The following is a 5,709-nucleotide window of genomic DNA, read 5'->3' as shown; positions in this document are numbered from 1 at the left end:
GCGCAATTTGCTGCGTTCTTCATCGACCCACGAGCCGAGTGATCCACCGTCCTGGGTGATCTTTTCGTAGTTTCCACTATCTCTTTCAAGACAGTTGCATAGGCGGGACTGAGGCGTGTGGCGGCCCCTGTTCCAGCGTTCAGTGTCCAACGGCCTCACGGCCGATGGGCGTCGTACGGCTCCACACCGGAGCGGACAGGCACTCGGGCGAAAGTCATTCAAAACCGGCGCCAGGCGCCAGGTGCCGCAGGCCAGCCGCTCCAGCGCTTCAGCGCTCGTACCACACAACATTGCCGTTAGTTTTGAGACGAACGCGTGGTTCCGCACGCGGCGCACAGCTACTGCGAGCCGTACAGGTAGCGTGTTGCGCGACACGACACGCACATCGAAAGACATGCAGTCTAGTCGGTAATGATCCTTCCGCAGGTTCACCTACGGAAACCTTGTTACGACTTTTACTTCCTCTAAATGATCAAGTTTGGTCATCTTTCCGGTAGCATCGGCAACGACAGAGTCAATGCCGCGTACCAGTCCGAAGACCTCACTAAATCATTCAATCGGTAGTAGCGACGGGCGGTGTGTACAAAGGGCAGGGACGTAATCAACGCGAGCTTATGACTCGCGCTTACTGGGAATTCCTCGTTCATGGGGAACAATTGCAAGCCCCAATCCCTAGCACGAAGGAGGTTCAGCGGGTTACCCCGACCTTTCGGCCTAGGAAGACACGCTGATTCCTTCAGTGTAGCGCGCGTGCGGCCCAGAACATCTAAGGGCATCACAGACCTGTTATTGCTCAATCTCGTGCGGCTAGAAGCCGCCTGTCCCTCTAAGAAGAAAAGTAATCGCTGACAGCACGAAGGATGTCACGCGACTAGTTAGCAGGCTAGAGTCTCGTTCGTTATCGGAATTAACCAGACAAATCGCTCCACCAACTAAGAACGGCCATGCACCACCACCCACCGAATCAAGAAAGAGCTATCAATCTGTCAATCCTTCCGGTGTCCGGGCCTGGTGAGGTTTCCCGTGTTGAGTCAAATTAAGCCGCAGGCTCCACTCCTGGTGGTGCCCTTCCGTCAATTCCTTTAAGTTTCAGCTTTGCAACCATACTTCCCCCGGAACCCAAAAGCTTTGGTTTCCCGGAGGCTGCCCGCCGAGTCATCGGAGGAACTGCGGCGGATCGCTGGCTGGCATCGTTTATGGTTAGAACTAGGGCGGTTTCTGATCGCCTTCGAACCTCTAACTTTCGTTCTTGATTAATGAAAACATACTTGGCAAATGCTTTCGCTTCTGTTCGTCTTGCGACGATCCAAGAATTTCACCTCTAACGTCGCAATACGAATGCCCCCGCCTGTCCCTATTAATCATTACCTCGGGTTCCGAAAACCAACAAAATAGAACCGAGGTCCTATTCCATTATTCCATGCACACAGTATTCAGGCGGGCTTGCCTGCTTTAAGCACTCTAATTTGTTCAAAGTAAACGTGCCGGCCCACCGAGACACTCAATAAAGAGCACCCTGGTAGGATTTCAACGGGGTCCGCCTCGGGACGCACGAGCACGCACGAGGCGGTCGCACGCCTTCGGCTCGCCCCACCGGCAGGACGTCCCACGATACATGCCAGTTAAACACCGACGGGCGGTGAACCAACAGCGTGGGACACAAATCCAACTACGAGCTTTTTAACCGCAACAACTTTAATATACGCTATTGGAGCTGGAATTACCGCGGCTGCTGGCACCAGACTTGCCCTCCAATAGATACTCGTTAAAGGATTTAAAGTGTACTCATTCCGATTACGGGGCCTCGGATGAGTCCCGTATCGTTATTTTTCGTCACTACCTCCCCGTGCCGGGAGTGGGTAATTTGCGCGCCTGCTGCCTTCCTTGGATGTGGTAGCCGTTTCTCAGGCTCCCTCTCCGGAATCGAACCCTGATTCCCCGTTACCCGTTACAACCATGGTAGGCGCAGAACCTACCATCGACAGTTGATAAGGCAGACATTTGAAAGATGCGTCGCCGGTACGAGGACCGTGCGATCAGCCCTAAGTTATTCAGAGTCACCAAGGCAAACGGACCGGACGAGCCGACCGATTGGTTTTGATCTAATAAAAGCGTCCCTTCCATCTCTGGTCGGGACTCTGTTTGCATGTATTAGCTCTAGAATTACCACAGTTATCCAAGTAACGTGGGTACGATCTAAGGAACCATAACTGATTTAATGAGCCATTCGCGGTTTCACCTTAATGCGGCTTGTACTGAGACATGCATGGCTTAATCTTTGAGACAAGCATATGACTACTGGCAGGATCAACCAGGGAGCTGCGTCAACTAGAGCTGAGCAGCCGGCCGCCCGGGAGTGTGTCCCGGGGGCCCGCGCGAACACGCAAGCGTCCGCTCAATTATTCTGCAAACAGGAGGAGGCTGAGCTCCCCTGCACAACACACCTCGAAACCCTCTCAGGTCCCGGCGGCGCGCAGCGCCGTCCTAAGTACTTGGTCGGGTTCGAGAGAGGCGCAATCGCCCGGAGTTAGGCGAGTAGACGCTTTAGGTGCGACCACCCGTGCTCCCAACTGAGCTTGCCGCTGCCGACAGAGGCCCGGGAGCGTGCTGTCGTGGCATTGCCGGCGGGAGACAACACGCGCCACCTACGGTGACCGGCAGCTCCAACGCCAGCGCCACAGAAGGACAAAAGCCCTACTTGGGTGCCGAAGCGAACTCTCCCAGCACAGCGCACGCGCCAACACGTCCGCACAGCTGCGATACAAACCACCTGCGAGAACCGCTGGGGCGACCGAGCAGCAGACGGCGTCGCGGCGCCGAGCGCCGGGCGGCGGCGCATCCTCAGCGCACAAAGTCCTCAATCGGACCAGCACACTGCAGATGGCCACCGCGCTTCGCACCGGGCCCGCGAGGACCTACTTTGGCCGCAAGGCGCCGCGAGCAGGGGGCGCCGGCGCGCAGCTGCGCCGCCTGCCGCGTCCGTCGGCCGGCGCGCCTGCCACCGGCCGCCCCCACCAGCCGGCTGTAGCGCGTGCGCCCACGCACCGCGCTGCCAGCACGCCGGGCGGCCCCCCCTCACCGGCCGGGGACGGTCCCACCCAGCCACCGCCGCGTATCGCCTCACACCCAGATCCCCTTTCACGTTCGTGGGCATGGTGGGTCCCCTTTCACGTTCGTGGGCATGGTGGGTATCCCTGAAACAACCGGTTAATAGCTCGACCGATCGTCGCCAACACTGATTCACCTCTAGCGAGAACAACCGCACCACAACGGGTTACCGGTTGTTCATTTGCGTAACGTCACCAGCAAACGTACACGTCCATCGCCATTTGCAACGAGTATTGCATGCCTGTGTCAGGTGTCACAACACACTACGTCTGCCCACATAGACGCAACAACATGTGCACGCCTAGAGAACACGTGGAAGGTAGACCCCGTACGTATGCGGTGTCCATTGCGCGAACGACTGTCAGCCCGCCTCTGCAGCATGTCGCAGATGTGGAACGCGGTGCAACATGCTATCACGGTGTGTGAGAAGAGACGACTACGTCCGAATACACGCTCCACTACATCAACAGACTGCTCATGCTGATCGCCATCCAGGGCGTCCGTTCCTCCCACACGTCTGTATGGCGTACCACACTGCAATCCAGCTCTTATAGGGAGACGACACGTAGCTGCGTGCACAATATTTGGACTGTATGGTCCGCCGTTGCTAGGCGCTGTCGTCATACGGTCACATGGGCCACGATGTATCATTCAGTACATACGGAGCAATGTGCAGTACAGTTTGTGGGTTTTGCGTACATCGGCGGACAGGTGACAGGCCGTACCACAACGTAGGCTGAGTACGTCGGCATGCGAAGGGCATTGAACATGCAAACTTCTCACCGACCAGCTTGCGAAGGCAGGGGGGAAGGGGGGGGGGCATGTACGTCCTGCTGCTATCCACACTACAGTGTATAGCAGGAGCATGTGGAAAGTCAGCAACACCTGCAAGGTGTTTAACATGACGCGATACACAGGGGACCGGGCAGTGCGAGTAGCGAACTATATTGCGAGGGTTGCGGTTAGGCAACACTACACTACTTTAACGGGTTGCATAACAATTACAGAGCAGGTTCAGCGACAACGTGCGTCAGGTTAAGGCGCAATATAGTTTAGGTTACGGCGCACTTTAGGTTAGGTTAAGGCACATTATAGGTTAGGTTAAGGCACAACATGGGTTACGTTAAGGCACAACATGGGTTACGTTAAGGCACAACATGGGTTACGTTAAGGCACAACATGGGTTAGGTTAAGGCACAACATGGGTTAGGTTAAGGCACAACATGGGTTAGGTTAAGGCACAACATGGGTTAGGTTAAGGCACAACATGGGTTAGGTTAAGGCACAACATGGGTTAGGTTAAGGCACAACATGGGTTAGGTTAAGGCACAACATGGGTTAGGTTAAGGCACAACATGGGTTAGGTTAAGGCACAACATGGGTTAGGTTAAGGCACAACATGGGTTAGGTTAAGGCACAACATGGGTTAGGTTAAGGCACAACATGGGTTAGGTTAAGGCACAACATGGGTTAGGTTAAGGCACAACATGGGTTAGGTTAAGGCACAACATGGGTTAGGTTAAGGCACAACATGGGTTAGGTTAAGGCACAACATGGGTTAGGTTAAGGCACAACATGGGTTAGGTTAAGGCACAACATGGGTTAGGTTAAGGCACAACATGGGTTAGGTTAAGGCACAACATGGGTTAGGTTAAGGCACAACATGGGTTAGGTTAAGGCACAACATGGGTTAGGTTAAGGCACAACATGGGTTAGGTTAAGGCACAACATGGGTTAGGTTAAGGCACAACATGGGTTAGGTTAAGGCACAACATGGGTTAGGTTAAGGCACAACATGGGTTAGGTTAAGGCACAACATGGGTTAGGTTAAGGCACAACATGGGTTAGGTTAAGGCACAACATGGGTTAGGTTAAGGCACAACATGGGTTAGGTTAAGGCACAACATGGGTTAGGTTAAGGCACAACATGGGTTAGGTTAAGGCACAACATGGGTTAGGTTAAGGCACAACATGGGTTAGGTTAAGGCACACCATGGGTTAGGTTAAGGCACACCATGGGTTAGGTTAAGGCACACCATGGGTTAGGTTAAGGCACAACATGGGTTAGGTTAAGGCACAACATGGGTTAGGTTAAGGCACAACATGGGTTAGGTTAAGGCACAACATGGGTTAGGTTAAGGCACAACGTAGGTTAGGTTAAGGCACAACGTAGGTTAGGTTAAGGCACAACGTGGGTTAGGTTAAGGCACAACGTGGGTTAGGTTAAGGCACAACGTGGGTTAGGTTAAGGCACAACGTGGGTTAGGTTAAGGCACAACATGGGTTAGGTTAAGGCACAACATGGGTTAGGTTAAGGCACACCATGGGTTAGGTTAAGGCACAACATGGGTTAGGTTAAGGCACAACATGGGTTAGGTTAAGGCACAACATGGGTTAGGTTAAGGCACAACATGGGTTAGGTTAAGGCACAACATGGGTTAGGTTAAGGCACAACATGGGTTAGGTTAAGGCACAACATGGGTTAGGTTAAGGCACAACGTAGGTTAGGTTAAGGCACAACGTGGGTTAGGTTAAGGCACAACATGGGTTAGGTTAAGGCACAACATGGGTTAGGTTAAGGCACAACATGGGTTAGGTTAA

The 5,709-nt window shown here is 53.7% G+C and overlaps 1 non-coding gene across 1 annotated transcript; it reads right to left on the bottom strand.

The window, feature by feature from the left end:
* Window positions 1-409: 409 nt before the first annotated feature.
* LOC126444140 (small subunit ribosomal RNA) lies at window positions 410-2,318 on the bottom strand. The gene has a single exon (XR_007582447.1). It is a non-coding gene; the product is annotated as a small subunit ribosomal RNA (ribosomal RNA).
* Window positions 2,319-5,709: the final 3,391 nt, after the last annotated feature.

Source organism: Schistocerca serialis, unplaced genomic scaffold (assembly GCF_023864345.2).
Source record: "Schistocerca serialis cubense isolate TAMUIC-IGC-003099 unplaced genomic scaffold, iqSchSeri2.2 HiC_scaffold_232, whole genome shotgun sequence".
Lineage (NCBI taxonomy): Eukaryota > Metazoa > Arthropoda > Insecta > Orthoptera > Acrididae > Schistocerca > Schistocerca serialis.
This window is presented reverse-complemented; position numbering and strand designations above follow the sequence as displayed.